This window comes from Ovis canadensis, chromosome 11 (assembly GCF_042477335.2).
Source record: "Ovis canadensis isolate MfBH-ARS-UI-01 breed Bighorn chromosome 11, ARS-UI_OviCan_v2, whole genome shotgun sequence".
Taxonomy (NCBI): domain Eukaryota; kingdom Metazoa; phylum Chordata; class Mammalia; order Artiodactyla; family Bovidae; genus Ovis; species Ovis canadensis.
Window position 1 is genome coordinate 53,240,749 of NC_091255.1, and position 15,774 is coordinate 53,256,522.

Sequence of the window (15,774 nt, forward strand, 5' to 3'; positions counted from 1 at the left end):
TTGATCCCCTTGGGCATTTCTCAGGATGAGAAAACTGAAGTAAGTTACTCAATGTCATGGGCTGATAAGAGGTTGCACTGGGACTTGAACCCAGATGATCCAGTTCCAGCATCCATGCCCTTAGCCACCACCACGTGGCTTACGACAGGAAGACACCACCTTGTGCCTTTTTCTCTACCCTCTGCCATCAGGTCAAACCTGATAACTCAGTGTGCCCTCCACACCTAGCAGAGGGCAAGTCACCTCTTTGCTCTTCTTTTTATTTTTATTGTTTTGGCTGTGCTGGGTCTTCCTTGCTGCATGGGCTTTCCTCTAGTTGCAGAGAGTGGGGACTGCTCTCTAGTTGAGGTGTGCGGGCTTCCCATTGCGGCGGCTTCTCTTGCTGCAGAGCACCGGTTGTAGCGCAGAAGGGCTTCAGTAGCTGTGGCACGTGGGCTCAGTACTTGTGGCTCCCAGGCTCTGGAGCAGAGACTAACCAATTGTGGTGCATGGGCTTAGTTGCTTCAAGGCATGTGGGATCTTCCTGGACCAGGGATCTAACCCATCTGTCCTGCACTGGCAGTCTGCCTCTTCACCACTAAACCACCAGGGAAGCCCTGCTCTTTTTTTTTCGCCAGGAACACAGCATGCAGGATCTAGTCCCCAACTCTGCATTGGGAATGCAGAGTCTTAGCCACTGGACCACCAGGGAGTCCCTCTTTGTTCTTCTTTATTGAATGCCTCTAAATCTCCTTCTCCCTTTCTTTTTCCTTTCTGTTCCTCTCACTCTGGACACAGTTGCTTTTTTAAATGTTCAATTTATTATATCATATTTTAGACATGAAACAAACACCTCATCACTCAGTTAAAGAAATAACAGTACTGCTGTTATTGTTGAAGCCCCAGCAGCAATTGTTCCCCAATTTCATTCCACACCCTAAAGGGAACCAGGGTCCTAGATTGATGACAGTCATTTCCACACATCTTTAGAAACGTGACTTTGCTTTTGACTGACAGTAAGGAATTTTTGAGCTTGATTCTTGACAAGGAAACATAGCAGGGGGTGGGGATCAAGGTGGCGGTGTAGCTTGAACTGACTTTCTTTTGAAAATACATTCCCATGAAATATTTCAGACACAGAAAGGCATATAGGATGATAGAATGAACTTCCTCCTTAGGAAATAAAACATTACAAAGAGTCCTCAGGGTTTTCCTCCCTGATGGCATCCTCCAAGATGAACCACCCACCTGCTTTTAGGGCTTATCATCTGGAGCTGAATCTTGCAGGGGGATTGGAGGTTTGCAGTCAGGTGGGGGTAGGAAAGGGCATCACTTTCAGAGAGAACAGCAGGGCAAAGGCTTAGAGGAAGGAGCTTGGGGAGGTAGATGAGCAGCCAGCCCCGCCCTCCTGGAGACCTCACTTCCATATTTCCCTGAGTGTGTGTATGTATGTGTGTTTGTTGCTCAGTCGTGTCCAGTTCTTTGCTACCTTATGAACTGAAGCCTGACTCTGTCTATGGAATTCTCCAGACAAGAATACTGGAGTGATATTTCCCTGTAGCACTGCCCTAATTACATGGACTCACAAAGAGATGTTGGGCTTCGCTGGCAGCTTAATGGTAAAGAATCCACCAACCAATGCAAGGAGACACAGGAGACTTGAGTTCAATCCCTGGGTCAGGAGGATCCCCTGGAGGTGGGCATGGCAACCCACTTCAGTATTCTTGCCTGGAGAATCCCATGAACAGAGGAGCCTGGCAGACTACATTCCACGGGATTGCAGAGTTGAACATGACTAAGTACGCATGTGCAATGAGCTGTTAGCTTCGTTCTGAGACCCCAAGGGTAGCGACCCTCTTAGTCACCTCTGTCACCCCAGCATCTAACACTGGCTGGGCGCAAATGGGGATTTTATTAAATGTATTTATCTAGGCCGTGCCACAGGTCTTTGAGATCTCAATTCCCTGACCAGGGATTGAACCTGGGCTGTAGCAGTTAAAGCCCAGAATCATAATGCTAACCCACCAGGGAACTTCCTATTGAATTTAAATTGGTAAATGGGGGACTTTCCTGGTGGTCCAGTGGCTTAGACTTTATGGTCTTAATGCAGGGGGCTTGAGTCTGATCACAGGCAGGGACCTAGATTCCACATGCCACAACTAAAGATAACTTCACAGCCATGTAAATAAACAGTATTTTAAAATATATATATATATATATATATATATATATATATATAACTTAAAAATAAATTCTTAGAAACAAAGAAAAAAAATTGGCAAATGAGTGAATTAGTAACGGTTAATGGATCACAGCCTGCCTTGGTGCAGGATATTGGTGGCGAGAGGAAAGTCTGAATGAGAGTCCTCGAGAATGGTCTTTTTTTCCCCCATCAAGTATGGCCTGGCACCATCTTCATCCATGCCACCAAGCAGACACCTTGCTGGCAGGCATGTCAGTGGGGATGGGGTGGGGTGCACCTCTGCTGTGCAGACAGATGTGTGATAATGGGATAGATGCCCAGACAGGCTTCTCCCAGCTCCAGCCACCGCCAGTGTCACTCACAACTCCTCAAAAACGGTTCACTCGGGAGGTGAGTGAGTAATCAGCCTTCCACGAGAGCAGGTAGGACATATTTATTTTCCTTAAAAACCACCCTGATGAAATTCTGTGAAGCCACCCGCTGAAACTCTGCTGATGACAGCAGAGGCAGCCCCTTGTTTGCACTCCTAGAAGCCCCTCTCAGGGCTGGGCACGCTTCGGTGGGTTTGGAGTGGTGAGAAGAGCTGTTCTCAGAGGCTGCACCCCACACAGAGCCTCACAAACAGATAAAATGCATCTGCAATTAGTGTCGTCTCTTCACAGACAAAGAATTCATGTGCTGAAGGCTGTTTGTTTATTCTCTTGCACTCGTCAGCTATGTCCCACAATCCTGTTATCAAACCTTGCCTTAGAAAGCCCCCTTTTTCTGTTCCATGGAGAGAACACATGATCTAATACAAAAAAAGAAAAAAAAAAGAATTGAGCAATCATATAGATACGTCTCAGAAGGTTTTGGATAAACAGCAGGTTATTAAACGATGTTGGCAGCATGACTTGTAGAAATTTAGGCCACCAGATTCTGAATTTGCAGAGTTCCAATTGATGAAGTCATTTTGTTCCTTCTGTGTACCCGGTAATTCAGTAATTCTGTAATTCAACTCAGATCAGAGGGTGCTGAGTGAGGCTGGGGCTTCTCTTATTTCTGTTCCTTCCCAGCCTCCCCCTACTGGCAGGGGATGGGATGGGGTCGGGGGTCGAGGGTGGGAAGCAGTGTGTCTGGTGTGCCCTGGTCTTGGGATTTGGTGTGGGGAAACCTGACATTCAACTCTGGCTCCAGCACTTTTCCTGGCCAAGAGATCTTTCATTCACTAAACCTTTGCTGAGTGCCAGGCACTAGACTGGCACCAGAAAGACAAAGATAAATAAGACACAGTTTCTCCCCTCTCATTTTTCTTTTTGTGTTTTAATGCTGAGGAGTACTTTTAGATATGCCAGGCAATCAGAAAAGTATAAAGTTACAGAATAATAAAATGAACACCCCTGACAGGAATCATGTAGCTTCAGAGACTTCCTTAGTGATCCAGTGGCTAAGACTTCATGCTCTCAATGCAGGGGGCCCAGGTTTGATCCTTGGTTAGGGAACCAGATCCCACATGCCACGACTAAGAAGTTCAAATACCTCAACTAAAGATCCCGCCTGCACCTTACAAGGAAGATGGAACATCCTGCGTGCTGCAACTAAGACTCGGCACAGCCAGATAAATGAATAAATGTTGAAGTCCCTTATGCATACCCGAGGCCCCTCTCTCCCCCTACAATGGAACTTCTATTCTGCATTTGGGGTTTATCATCTGTTGCATGTCTGTTATTTGTGTGACCTGGGTGCATGCGTGTGTGTGTGCTAAGTTGCTTCAGTTGTGTCTAACTCTTTACAACCCTATGGACTGTAGCCCACCAGGCTCCTCTGTCCCTGGGATGCTCCAGGCAAGAATACCGGAGTGGGTTGCCATTCCCTCCCCCGGGGATCTTCCCAACCCAGGGATTCAACCCGAATCTTTTCTGTCTCCTGCATTGGCAGGTGGGTTCTTTACCACCAGCACCGCCTGAGAAGCCCCATGTGACCTGGGTATGTATGCTTAAACAAACTGCAATCTTAGGCACTTTTAAAATTTCTATGAATCGTATGACCCAGATCTTTTCAAAACATGGTCTTTGTGCAAAAAAAAAAAATGTATTCAGATTTATTGATGTGATACAAGTAGCTCAATTCATTTGTCTTTTTTATCTTTGTGTATATTTTTCTTTTTAATTTTTTTTTTATCTTTGTGTATATTTTTATTGGGGCTTCCCTGGTGGCTCAGTGGAAAGAACCTGCCTGCCAGTGCAGGAGACTTGGGTTTGATCCCTGAGTCAGGAAGTTCCGCTGGAGAAGGAAATGGCGACCCACTCCAGTATTCCTGCCTGGGAAATCGCATGGACAGGGGAGCCTGGTGGGCTAGTTGATGGGGTCACAAAAGAGTCAGAGGCGACTTATTGACTAAAACAACAACAATACTTTTTATTGAAGTATAACATTTATACAAACAGGTGCATAAATCATAAGTGTACAGCTTAATGAATTCTTGCAAGGTAAAACACACCTGTGTAACTATACTCAATAAAGAAACAGAACACTACCAGCACCCTAGAACTCCTCGAGCCTCACTTCTAATCACCAAGGGCACATCTCTGACCTCTACTGTAGATGAGTAGTACTCAGCTGTTTCAGGATGTTCTGTGGAAACAAACATGCTGTGTGTACCTCCTTTGTGCTCAGTTTCTTTCCATCAACATTATGTCTGTGAGATTTGTCTATGTTGCTATGAGGAGCAGGTGTTAATTCTTTTTCACTCCTGTATAGTATTCCACTGCACAAATATCCTAAAATGCATGAATTCAGGAATTCATTCTGATGCTGCTGGACATTTGGGTTGTTTCCTGTTTGGGGTGGATTATGATGAGGGTTTCTCTGGAGATTATTTTACAAATCTTTTAGTGCCCATGCACACACATTCCTCTGTATGTATCTCAGATCGGAATTGCTGAGTCATGTTGCATGCGTATAATTAGCATAATTGCTAAATGGTTTTCCACCCCTAGCAAGTATGAGTCCCTTTGCTCCACATCCTTGGCCAGCGGTCCGTATCTGCTCTTTTAATTTTAGCCCTTCTGGTGGGGCTGGGCTTCCTTTTTTTAAGCTAAATTTACTGTGTTAAGAAATTAAAGAGGGACTTCCCTTGTGCTCTGTTGGTAAAGAATCCATCTGCAGTGTGGGAGACCTGGGTTCGATTCCTGGGCTGGGAAGATCCCCTGGAGAAGGGAAAGGCTACCCACTCCAGTATTCTGGCCTGGAGAATTCCAGACTGTATATAGTCCATGGGGTGGAAAAGAGTCGGACACGACTGAGTGACTTTCACTCTTTCACTTTCACTGTCTTTGGTGGTCCAGTGGCTAAGACTCTGTGCTCCTAATGCTGGGGTGCTGGGTTCAATCCCTGGTCAGGGAACTAGATCCCACATACTGCAGCTAAGAGTTTACATACCTCAACTAAAGATCCTGCATACCATGACTAAGACCCAGCTCAGTCAAATAAATAAACAGGTAAATAAGTAAATGAAGGAATTTCCTCAAGGCCACACAGAGTGAGGACTAGAGCACAGCCCTCAGGTTTCACTGTTGTCAGTCAAGTGGTCTGGAACCCAGTTTCTTGGGGGAGGGGGCCCATGAAGACAACTACAGTAACTGAGACATCTTGTGAGGTGCAAGGGTGACCCCAAAGCTGATCACTGAGAGTGTCAGGAAGAATAAGAGGACCACTGGATTGAGGCGGACCCCTGGACAAGCCAATTTACAGTAATAGTGCTGGTCTCTAGTGGTCCTAGTTAGGATTCTTTTCCTAGTGAGGATTTAAAGTGCTGGGATTAGATAAGCCTCCTTGTACTTCGCGCAGAGCTGGTGCTCAGTGAAGAGCTGTTGAAGGCCTTAGTGAACACAGAGGATTCAGAGAGCTTTTTTTTTTAAGAGCTCAAATTTATTTATTTTAAATTTTATTTATTATTTTTATTTGGAGGATAATTGCTTTACAATATGGTGTTAGTTTCTGCTGTACAACAACCTGAATCAGCTATAAGTATATGTATATTCCCCTCCCTCCCTCCCATCCCCCCAGGAGACAGAGAACTTCACGCAATTAAATGGTCCTTCCTGTAGCCAGAGGGATGGACCAAACCCTCTCTAAACCCCTTTCACCCCCAGTCTGGGAAGGCCAGGGAACAGCTGGAGTAAAGGGCCAGCTTCACCTCCCAGGCAGGGAAAGACGCCCCTACCTTCACCCCAACCCCCTCCACGCAGAAGGGCTGTGAGAGCAACTCCTTTCCACACAGGAAAAAATAAACTCATTGGCATCTCCCCACCCCCTCAGCACCCGGTCACCCCCTCTCCATCCCCACCCTGATCCCTGGACTCAGCCGAAGGAGCTGGAGTCTAGGAAAAACAACTCCTGGAGAAAGGCCCAGGGCAGCTGGGGGTGGGCTGAGGGGTGTGCGCGTCAGTTTTGAAAGCCCTGGGGCCGCTCTAAGAGGAGGGGAGTGAAAGGGGGAGGGGAGGAGGAGTGGGAGATGGAGCAGAGAAAAGGGGAGGATTAATTTGCTACTCGGACACCAAGGCCAAGGACTGAAGCCTTTTCCTGCTTATCCCCTCCCCTCCTCCACCAGGCGTCATCCAAGGGAGTTGCCTAGGGACATCCAAGGTGGGGGAGGGGGTGCGGGGAAGCTGAGGGCCCGGGAGTGGGACGTGCAAGGGTGTTTGAGGAGCAAGGATGTGCGAGGCTGCTTACAGACCCCAGTGGGCTGCGTTCTGGAAGACACCGCATGAATGACCCTCTCCAGGTCCCGCCTGAGCCCCTGCAAGGGTTCTGCCAGCGCCGGCTCAACAGCGGCACCTGCTGTCCGGGGCCCTCCCTGCGGGGCGGAGCTCCCCCTCCGCCCTGGGAGCCCAGCGGGTGAGTCACTCCTGGCTGGATTGGCGACCGAGCGCCCCAGCTGTCGGGTCAGAAAATGTCGAGGGCCGAGGCGTGTCCCCCAGCGGCGGGCCTCGTCCCTTCGGGTCGCCGTCCCCGCCCCTAATGCTGCCCTGCACACACAGGACGCCGGCCGAGGGTCCTCTGTGGGCCGGCCGTGGGCCAGCCCAAGTCCAGCGCAGGGGGGAAAAGAAGGATCATAACTTCAAGGCTCCTGGTTTGGGTAGAGTTCTTTTGTTTTCTAAAACTTTTTATTTGGAAAAAGTTATAAGCTTACAGAAGAGTTCCAATAAGATGCAGAGATCCTCCATATACCCCTTATACAGATTCACCAGATGTTAAAATTTTGTCCCCTTTGCTCTCTTATTCTTTATCAAATATATGTTTAATATTTATTTACTTGTTTATTCCTTGAATGGAGAGTAGTAACCCTCCTACCCCGTTTACCTGTACACACTTTAGTGGGTATTTGCTAAGAACAAGGACATTCTCTTGCATAAACACTCTTTTCAACTTTGGGAAATTTCAAATTGATAACAATACTTTCATCTAATTTACTGTTCATATTTCAGTTTTGCCAGTTGATTCCATAGGGTCTTTTAGAGCATTCCCCTCCGCCTCCCCGGTGTACAATCCAAACCAAGATCACAGATTGCATTTAATCGTCACGTTTCTTAGTCTTCTTTAATCGGGAACAATTCCTTGTCTTTTTTTTTTTTTTCATGACATTTTTTCAGAGTAGACTCCACTGCCTTTTCTTCTTTTAATTGAGTGTCCTCATTCGGGGTTTGTCTAGTGTTTTCTTATGAATAGATTCAGGCTAAACAACTCGGGAAGGAATACCGCATAAGCAATGTTTTATGTTCTTGAGGTGGGATTCCCCACTTTAAGAAGTTCATGGAAAGCCTGAAGCTCCAAGGATTAACCCATGGATTATCTGCAAAGGGCTTCCTTGGTGGCTCAGTGGTAAAAGAATCCGCCTACCAATGCAGGCGACACAGGAGATGTGGGTTTGATCCCTGGGTGGGGAAGATCACCTGGAAAAGGAAATGGCAACTCACTGCAGTGTTCTTGCTTAGGAAATCCCATGGACGGAGAAGCCTGGCAGGCTACAGTCCATGGGGTCACAAACAGCTGGACGTGACTTAGGGACAACACCATATCTGTAAAAAGTTGAAGCGGATTTTCAACACAAGTTAAGAATGGGACCGGTAGGTAAAGAATCTGTGGTAAAGAATCTGCCTAATGCAGAAGACATGGGTTCAGATCCAGGAGGATCCCACTCGCGGAGGAGCAGCTAAGCCCATTCGCAATTACTGAGCCTGTGCTCTAGAAGCCACGAACTGTAAGAGAAGCCACCGCAATGAGAATCTTGAGCACCACAATGAAGAGTAGCCTCTCCTTTCCTCGACTAACACAACCAAAAATAAAGAAATAAAATTATTTTTTAGAAAAGAATGGCATCACTAATTATGCGTCTGTTTTCTGTCTGCTGATAGTTGGCTTAGATTTTGACTCTCTGTTCTCCCCTTCTGTCCCTCCTGCTGCCAAACTTGCCCTTGAAAGCATCTGTTGAAAGCATTATTCTATTTGAAGGTCACCAGGGACACCCCGATTGCCCAACTCAGTCGTCTTCATAGTCCTTGCCCTTTTGACCTCCTCCCAGGCCCTCCTTCCTGAAACCTCCTAGGCTCTGCTTTCTCAGTCTCCGCCCATCCTCCTCATCCACAAATAATGAAGTGCTGGTTGGCCCTGCTGGCTGCTCTGGGAGTCAGCCTTGCACCTGTGGTTTATCCGGGGAAATCCAAAGTTCTTTGTCGTAGCCTCACCACACCCCAGTGGAGACAGCCTCCCAGTTCTCACCCTGAGAAGAGTCTCCCTTGAGAGAAGCCACGCCTTAGCTTGTGTGTGGCTTCTACATCCCCTTTCTTCTTCAGCAATGTAGGAAGGCAGGAATGGCCCAGGGTCCACACCCTTGTATGGAGCAGCCTAGTGGCTGCCCCTCGGATTCCAGGAATCCCAAACGGAACTCTTCTCTCCCAGTCTGTAACTCTTCCCTCATCTTTGTCCTTGTTGTGATTCACTTTCTCCCCATCACCTGCTCCCCAAACATGAACTTTTTTTCACCCTTACATCAAAGCCACGTCTTCTGTCTCTCCTCCTCTCTGCTTCTCTCTCCTGGTCTATTCTGCTTGTTTGTTTATTTATTTATGTAATTTTGGTTGTGCTGGGTCTTTGTTGTTTCAGGTGGGCTTTCTCTACTTGCTGCTGCTGCTGCTAAGTCACTTCAGTCGTGTCCAACTCTGTGCGACCCCATAGACGGCAGCCCACCATGCTCCCCCGTCCCCAGGATTCCCCAGGCAAGAACACTGGAGTGGGTTGCCATTTCCTTCTCCAATGCATGAAAGTGAAAAGTGAAAGTGAAGTCGCTCAGTCGAGTCCGACACTCAGCGACCCCATGGACTTCAGCCTTCCAGGCTCCTCCGTCCATGGGATTTTCCAGGCAAGAGTACTGGAGTGGAGTGCCGTTGCCTTCTCCGCAGAGAATAGATGTTCTCTGTTGGCGTGCGCAGGCTTCTCACAGAGGTGGCTTCTCTTGTTTGGGAGCACAGGCTCTAGGTGAACGGGCTTCAGTAGTTACAGGCTCAGTAGTTGTGGCAGGCAGGCTTAGATGCCTTGTGGCATGTGGAATCTTCCCAGACCAGGGATCGAACCCATGTCCCCTGCATCGTCAGGTGAATTCTTATCCACGGTACCACAAGGGAAGTCCTGTTTGTCTGTTTTTAATATTTATTTGGGCTTCCCTGGTGGCTCAGCCGGGAAAGAATTTGCCTGTAATGCGTTCGATCCCTCGGTTGGGAAGATCCCCTGGAGAAGGGAAAGGCTACCCACTCCAGTATTCTGGCCTGGAGAATCCTATGGACTATATAGCCCATGGGGTCGCAAAGAGTCGGATTTGGCTGCATCGGGTCGCACTTGCAGCACGTGAGATCTTCGCTGTGATTTCTGTTGTTTTTTGAAATCCCTAACCAGTCTTCAGTTCTTCCTTTTCTTTCTGTTGTGTCCATCCAACCATGTTCCTCTTGCATCTCCTGCCCCCAGCTCAAGTGTCATATCCTTAGCATATCTGAAACAGTGAGGTGTCGTTTTGGGGCTCTGAAGAGCTCCAGTACCACAGTTCTTTATGTCTCAGTGCAGAAAAGAATTCAGTGAGAGGCAAAGTGATAGATAAGAAGTGATTCATTAGAATAGGATGCTTGTGAGGTTTACAAGCAGGTGGGTGAGGGGGTGTCGAGCCCCGAGAACTTACTGGGCTACAGTTTTATATCCAAAGGAAAAGTGGGGGCCGGGGGAGAAGACCGTCTTTGTCTTTCTTGGGTAGATGTCATGCTTCCATCATCAGCTTCTCCTCTAGGTTGAACAGTGGAATTTTCTTGTCCCTACTTGGCCAAGTTAAGTCCACAGATTATTGTTTTTTGTATGTGTGGAGAGTAAGTCCTAGAGATCATTAACTTGCTGAGCTCACTGGGCAGGATGTGGGTCTCACGCTGCCATTGTTTTATTGTTTGGGGGCAAGTCTTGAGCTTCTGTTGCATGGTTTTGTTGCTAAGCGAGCTGGCTTGGTTTTGTGGTTAAGCGAACCTGCTTTCTTGAGTAATCGTTAACTTACAGGGGTCTCCTATACTTTTTCTACTTCTAATCCCCTAGTGCGATTAACTGTTTAATTGCCTACTTTGTCCCTTTATTCTGTCCCTATCGTGTCCTCTAGTACTTTGAGGGTTGGGCCTGTGTATCCTTCCAGACTCCCCCCCCACCCCGCTCCCCTCTAGTCCCCCGGCCCCTCATTCTGGTGGCCACTGGGCCTTTGCATATGCACATGAAAGACCACTCACATTCCTTTCTCCACCTTTTCCCACTAATTTGGTCTGGTGTTCAAATGACACTCTTTTTGTGAGGACTTCCTGACATCCTTAGGCTGTTCCACCTTTATATCTGGGAAGAGGGGTGCATCTCTGGCGCCTCCAGCTCTATGACTCCCCCCAAGGTGAGGAGCCCACTGGGAGACCTGCCTCACCAGCTAGACAGTGCCATCCAGTAGAACTTTCTGTGGTAATAGAAGTATATCCTCTATCTGTGCTGTCCAGTGTGATGGCCACCAGCCACATGTGGTGACTGAGCACTGGATTTGTGGCTCAGTGGGACTGAGGTATTTTATTTACTTTTAAATCATTTAAATCAAAATGTATATAGCTATGTGTGGCGAGTGGCTACTATATTGGATAGCCTAGGGCCTGACCATGTCTAAGTGAAAGTGAAAGTGAAATCGCTCAGTCATGTCCAACTCTGTGCAACCCCATAGATGGCAGCCCACCAGGCTCCCCTGTCCCTGGGATTCTCCAGGGCAGAACACTGGAGTGGGTTGCCATTTCCTTCTCCCGTGCATGAAAGTGAAAAGTGAAAGTGAAGTCGCTCAGTCCTGTCCGACTCCTAGCGACCCCATGGACTGCAGCCTACCAGGCTCCTCCGTCCATGGGATTTGCGAGGCAAGAGTACTGGAGTGGGGTGCCATTGCCTTCTCCTAACCATGTCTTAGGGACCTGGCGTTGCTGGTTCCCTGCTTACAGGGTCCCAAAGCTGCTTCCAGGGCCTACACAGGCCACCCTCAGGTTTATTCTCCTAAGGTTTTATCCTCCTGCACAGCCCTAGATGCACAGGTGGGTAAGGGTGCTTGGAAGGGTGTCAGTGTGGGTGTGGAAGGGCTCGGCTATACAGCCTGGGGTGTGTGTTTGTGTATGTGAGATTGTGACTCCTTTTAGTGCAGGAAAGAGAAGGGCTGTTCTAGTGCAGAGCTGTAGTCTGAGACTTTTAGGAATTTTTTCTTTTGGCATGCTGTGTGGCATGTAGGATCTTAGTTCCCTGGCTAGGGATCAAACCCACGCCCACTGCGTTGGCAGTGCAGAGTCTTAACCACTGAACCACCAGGGAAGTTTCCTGAGGATTTATTTTTATACCTGGCTTTCCTGGTTCTCTTTAAGGTATAGTTACATGGGTAAGAAGATAGAATATATTAATCGGGTTAGCTTGCCTTATAACAGTTGAATATTTTGTTGCTCAGTTGTGTCTGACTCTTTGCGACCCCATGGACTGCAGGACATCAGGCTTCCCTGTCCTTCACTATCTCCCAGAGTTTGCTCAGACTCATGTCCATAGAGTCAGTGATGCCATCCAACCATCTCATCCTCTGTCGCCCCCTTCTGCTTGTTCTGAACCCACACGCGTCAGGAGTGGGGCTGGGGTTAGTTTTTTCTTCCGTGGCCCCTGAGGCACCCAGAACCTCTTCCCATGCCCCCAGCACCCACCTGTGAGCTCTTCTGGGTCAGGCTGGGTCTAATTCTTCTCTCTTCCCCCGTTCCTGGCAGGCTATTGACTCACCAGAGATTGTTATCAAGTAAAGCGATTCAGCTGCTTGCCCAAGGCCTTGCCCTGATCTTGACTTTCATCACAGTGGTTGGCTGGCTAGCCGAGAGGTAGACCTCTTTGAAAACAAGTGTCCCTGGATTGGGGGACATGGTAGGGAGAGCTGGGCTCCCAGACCTGGGTCTCTGCTCTACCACTTTTTTTTTTTTTTTAAACTTTGAACAAGTCACATAATCTCTCTGAACCCCAGTCCCTTCATCTGTTAAAAAAAAAAAATGGGGATAATAACACCAACCTTACTGTGTTACAATGAGGATCAAACTAAGCTAAATGAAACCATTTCACAGATACAGTGCCTGTATTCAACAGGTCTTCCATAAATGTCCCTTAAATCAGTGTTCATTAAACGCTTACTGTGTGCCAGGCACAAGGCTTTCTTCCCCATCAGAGATGAGGTGACCTCTAGCCTGGAGGGTGGCTTTGGGTGCTCCTGGTTGCTCCGCTAGCCTGACTTCTCCTCTCTGGGCACCTGTATGCTTGCGTTCTCAGTCATATCTGACTCTTTGCGACCCCATGAACTGTAGCCCACCAGGCTCCTGAGTCCATGGGATTTCCCAGGCAAGAATACTCGATTGGGTTGTCATTTCCTACTCTAGGATATCTTCCCGACCCAGGGATTGAAACTGTGTCTCTTGTGTCCCCTGCTTTGGCAGGCAGATTCTTTACCACTGAGCCACCTGGCAAGCCACTGGGCACCTGTGTGCCCCACTTCATTTGGCCGCTGGTTGGATGGGGGCTCACCCTTCCTAGTTTGTGTGGACTTCAGGGCCCTGCATGAAAGACCATGTTTTTCACTTCTGGATGGGCTAGCAGAGCTGTGAGACATACTGATCAACAGACAGACAGATCTATGATGGTGACGGTTGTGGTTTGTGGCCTCTTAGCTCAGCCAGACACACCGGAGCTTGAGAGGCAAGCAAATGCCTCCTTGACAGTCTGTTTCTGAGATTAAGACACTTGATCTGAGGTTAAGATTTATTGTTAACCAAAAAGCTCATCCCTGCCAGGCTCACCTGTCCCTTCAGGGGTGCCATGGAAGTGAAAGGGCCAACTTGGGTCTGTATCCTGGCGGTGCCATTTTCTGACTGGGTGACTTGGGCCCCCTTGCGGGTAGCAGACTCAGGGGTCTCATTAGGAAAATGGCACCAGAGTAATCCCCAACTCACAGGGTCGTTGTTTGTAACATCCTTTGGGTCCTTCCTTCCCAGACTCAGCGGTTACCTTCAAACTTCACCGTTTGCCCCTCCGCCTTTGACCTCATGGCTGACGATGGCCAAGTCTGTGTTGCAGACACCATCCTGCTGCCCCACAAGCTACTGCTGCCTCTTCATCCTCCTCCTCCTCACTTCCATTTTTAGGGAATTATGTGCTAAGAATTTTATACCTAATATTTTTGATATTCTCTTCTAGATATTTTCTAATTTCCTTTGAAATTTATTTACTTATTTATTTTTGGCTGCAGAATCTTTGTTGTTGTGTGAGGGCTTTCTCTGCGATGTGTGGGGTCTACCCTTTGTCTCGGTGTGCGGGCTTCCCATGGAGGTGGTTTCTCTTGCTGTAGTTGTTGCGCGTGGGCTTAGTTGCCCTCCAGGCACATGGAATCTTCCCTGACCAGGGACTGAACCCACACAATGGAGTGTGTCCCCTGCATTGACAGGTGACTTCTTAACCACTGGACCACTGAAGAAATCCTAGCTATTTTCTAATTTCTTTTATGAGTTCTTCAACCCATGAATTATTTAGAAGTGCATTTTGACATTTTCAATTGCATGGGGTGGTCTTTCTATTTATGTTGTCTTTTGATTATTGATTTCCTTTTTTTTTTTTAAGGTTGCTGTGGTTTGTGGGATCTTAGTTCCCCACTTAGGAATTGGGACCCCTGCAATGGAAGTGGGGAATCCTAACCACTGGACGGCCAGGGAATTCCCAATTGATTCAGTTCCCAGTTGAATTATATTGTTGTCAGATAATGAAGTCTGAATGGCTTTTTTTGAACTGGTGGAGACTTGCCTTATGGTCTGATATGTGGTCACTTTTGTAAATGTGTGACTGAAAGCAAGTGTGTTCTCCAACAGTCAACTGGAGTATTCAAAATATTCAATTAGATTGAACCTGTCAATTGTATTACTCAAACCTTCTACATCTTTACTGAATTTTTTATCTGCTTAAACTACCAACGCTGTGTGCTGTGTTTAGTCACTCAGTCGTGTCTGACTCTGAGACCCCATGGACTGTAGCCCACCAGGCTCCTGTGTCCATGGGATTTTGTAGGCAAGAATACTGGAGTGGGTTGCCATTGCCTACTCCAAAACTACCAATAGAAAAGGGAAGTAATCTGAATCCCCCTTTACACTGATGGACTTGTCTATTTATCCCCCTATTTTCTGCTTTATGATTTTCATTTCAGTTCAGTTCAGTCCCTCAGTCGTGTCTGACTCTTTGCGACCCCATGGACTGCAGCGTGCCAGGCTTCCCTGTCCATCACCAACTCCCAGAGCCTACTCAAACTCATGTCCATTGCGTCAGTGATGCCATCCCACCTTCTCATCCTCTGTCGTCCTCTTCTCCTCCCGCCTTCAATCCTTCCCAGCATCAGGGTCTTTTCCAAAGAGTCAGCTCTTCGCATCAGGTGGCCAAAGTATTGGAGTTTCAGCTTCAGCCTTTTGAAGCTATATTATTATGTGCATACAACTGTAAAATGGTTATATTGTCTTGATCAATTGAGGCAAGCACGTGTCCCTCTCTCTCAGCAGGGTGGATTTGTTCAAATCGAGTTTATCCAACGATGTCACCTTTGCAGCCCCCTTGACTTCTTGCAAGGGGCAGATGATCATCTCTGATCCAGTCTCCTACCTTATGAGACCCCAGGTTTTGTCTTGTTCCTTTTTCAATTTGTGCCTTTTGGGGATTTTTCTTTTCTTGCCAGCCCAGCCTTGCACTGAAAATAACATACACACACACGCAGATTTATCTTTTATCTAGCATTTCTAGTTGTTTTATATGAGGAAGGATTCTCTGGACATATAATCCACCCTATTGCTGGAAATGAAAGTCTATGTTGGACTTCCCTGGTGGTCCAATGATTAAGAATCCATCTGCCAATGCAGGGGACATGTGCTTGATCCCTGGTCCAGGAAGATTCCACACGCCGTGGCGTAACTGAGCCTGGGCACCGCAACTACCGAGCCCCTCACACCCTGGGGAGGCGCTGCAACAAG

The 15,774-nt window shown here is 47.6% G+C and overlaps 1 protein-coding gene across 1 annotated transcript in view; it reads left to right on the forward strand.

The window, feature by feature from the left end:
- The first annotated feature begins 6,833 nt into the window (after positions 1-6,833).
- The window catches only part of FMNL1 (formin like 1), a 40,904-nt gene continuing 31,963 nt past the window's right edge, over positions 6,834-15,774 (forward strand). Inside the window, exon 1 of the mRNA XM_069543674.1 lies at positions 6,834-7,060. The gene's annotated coding sequence lies outside the window, so the exon portion shown is untranslated. The remainder of the gene's footprint in view (positions 7,061-15,774) is intronic.